General features: G+C 38.6%; 2 long non-coding RNA genes across 2 annotated transcripts in view; both read left to right on the top strand.

Annotated features, from left to right (window-relative positions):
- Positions 1 to 2274, top strand: part of LOC136266038 (uncharacterized) — a 95198-nt gene extending 92924 nt beyond the window's left edge. The window contains exon 2 of the long non-coding RNA XR_010705870.1: positions 2107 to 2274. This is a non-coding gene — a long non-coding RNA (uncharacterized lncRNA). The remainder of the gene's footprint in view (positions 1 to 2106) is intronic.
- Positions 2275 to 2330: 56 nt separating this feature from the next.
- Positions 2331 to 2656, top strand: LOC136266037 (uncharacterized). The gene is made up of 2 exons (XR_010705869.1): positions 2331 to 2401; positions 2457 to 2656. It is a non-coding gene; the product is annotated as an uncharacterized lncRNA (long non-coding RNA).
- The last annotated feature ends 203 nt before the right edge of the window (positions 2657 to 2859 follow it).

Here is a 2859-nt window from a genome sequence, read left to right as displayed (position 1 = left end):
TTCCTAATTTGCCTCCACCTTCGACTTCACAACTTAGTAGCTAACAAAGTCTTAATAAATAAAATAATGTCCACTTGGGGTACTTTGAGAAAATAAATCACTTTCTAAGGTTCCTATGTATACAAATACTTGAAATTAACAAGGAGAAAACATCCTTATATACCACCTGGCAGACTCCTGTAAGCAGGGGCAGATCCAGGGGGGCCAGTGCCCCCTTTCAGAATTTTTATAGTGTTGCTCATTGAACATAGCTATAGGCACCTTAGACATAATTCAAACATTTATTATGCAGTTTATGACTATGTGTAATATAATAAATGTGTCTGTAGCAAACTGTTACCCATATTGACATAGCACAAGGGGAACATAGGTGGGATAGAGCACACTCTACGTTTAGAATCGAGATACTCTAATAGAACAATCATTTACTCTAATAAAACAGTCAAGATTAACACAATTATAAAACGTTGTTTGTCGTTTTGAATAACTAAAACACCTGTTCTAAATTGAGTAAATGACTCTATCCACACCCTAATGACTCTAGGAATTCTCCGGAGATGCATGCAGCTGCACACCAAATGCCAGGATTATCTACCCTTAGCAAAATCGCATCCACCCCTAGCTGGTAAGCGTTTGAGCAGTAGAGTCTATAGCTAATCGGATGGCTGCAGGTTCGAGACTGCCCAGGTCCATCATGGATTTAATTTTTTCACCTTTCTCCACTTCAGTTTTCTTTCTGTAACAACTTTAAACAAGCTGTAGGACCAGGAGTCCTACAGACCTTCAGCACTTGTGCTGTAAAGTCTTAACAAATAAATAAATAATAAAAAAACTGCACATGCAAACACTTCTATTCACTGTGCACAAATCTTTCGCTGACTTCTCTTGGCGGCTACATGCATGCAGCGGCACGAGATATAGTTACAAATTAATGACATAAGATAAAACAGTACATAATAAACAAAAAACAAATTATCTCAGTTACATATGGGCCTCAGCGACCTGCACGAGATACCTGCACGAGATATAGTTTGCTACTGTATGAGTGCAGCTGCAATCTTGAAAACTGAACTACACATCCTCGGCCAATATTTCGTCAATCAGATCAAATAACTAGCTAATGGTCTTTAACTGACATGACTGATGATAGCTAGCTAATGGGGAAAATAGCAATATGTATAGCAGTGATTCGAAAATAGCCAATTAGCTATACGTATACATGCATGTGGGCACAGATGAAAACAGAAAATCACATTTAAGCGGCATATACGCCTTGTGCATAGGGAGGGAGTAAGCAAAAAGAATACTCTCTGTACGTTTGTGAAAGTGCTGAAATCCCTTAGCTAGCTACTGCATGTGCCCCTGATTATAGAGTTCATGACATACCCGGATATGAACCAGAATACACCTCAGACCTCTTGTTAATCCGCAGCTTTGAACACTCTACGTTCTTTCCTCTTATGGCAACACCCGCTTAGAACTTCACCTTCTTTGTTACAGTATCGCTTAAATACAACTCTTCAGTGACAATACACTCGTGTTGCGGGATTAGCTAACCCACCATGATTGCAACAATTTTACGGCGTGTTGGCCTCGTGTACACGTAATATCACGCGTGAACTAGCTATAGCATGGCGGCAGCCATGGCTACACATGTGTTTGTAAAAACGTAGACTCAATAATTATACGCGTAGCTAGCTTCAATTAGGCTTTATTCTTTGTTCGTACAACAGAGGGTCTCGGTATTTCAGTTATTCGCGAGGGGCAAAAAATAAGCGCACGCCGAAAACAATGACTAGCTACACTGTTAAAAGTGAAGAGTACTGAGCCACTACTCTAAAGAGTTCTCAGTGTAGGGAAGATTTAACACCCCTGAAGAGTAACCAACACTCTGAAGAGAGTAACCATTACTTTGAAGAGCAAGTGACACCACCTTCAGAGCATGTGTTACTGAATTACTCCTTTAGAGTAGTGCATATCAAAACATGCTATTGGGATTTGTAAAGTCAGAATTGCAAAAATGGCAAAATCAAATTTACAGCCAGTAATCATTTTATCAGCAATATTGTACATTACCAGTGTCCTTTGTTTGTTTTCTGCCCTTAGATCATGAAATGGACTGATTAAACACTGATTTTTTCAAAGATTTCAGGATGGATGGATCACTTTTTCAGTTTCTCCAATACAAACTCCATACATTTTACATCATTTTGTATATTCAATAATTGCAAGCACTAGACACGATCAAATACCATAAAACTTAATATCATTCAACTCCTTATGAATTGCTCTATCCGATTCCGGCCGAACAAAATTCGTAATTGCTATGGTAACGGCGTGATTCCGCTATTTAATTAGAACGCGAAATTCGTGATTTGCTCTCCAATGGATTTTGTATTGCGTAAATTGCTATTTACCATCGTTTGTTGTAAATTTGCAAGCTGTAAACACTTTAGCTTCGAATAAATTTTGTTACCATCGGATAGAGGAGTGTTATGCGTGTATAATGGCGGCCGAACAATTTTGATACCGCCTTCAGAACCAGAGTTATGATGAATAATGTAACTTAAAACTAACTTACCTCCATAGGCTGCTGTACATTGATTTTACGCATAATAATATTTTACGGAAAATTGTAATGTATGGGTTAATTTGACATGAGTTTTGATATGTGCATGGCTACTCTCCAGGGGTGTTAAATCCTCCCTACACTGGGAACTCCTTAAGAGTTGTGGTTACTCTTCATCTTAACAGTGTACCACTGTTGTGTGTTGTGAGTCATTCACATGACTGAAAGGCTTGCTATTAATGTCTAGAGACCCGCCGATTATGCTCATTATTTTACCTATTAGCTATGCT

This window comes from Dysidea avara, chromosome 9 (genome assembly GCF_963678975.1).
Source record: "Dysidea avara chromosome 9, odDysAvar1.4, whole genome shotgun sequence".
Classification (NCBI taxonomy): Eukaryota; Metazoa; Porifera; class Demospongiae; order Dictyoceratida; family Dysideidae; genus Dysidea; species Dysidea avara.
This window is presented reverse-complemented; position numbering and strand designations above follow the sequence as displayed.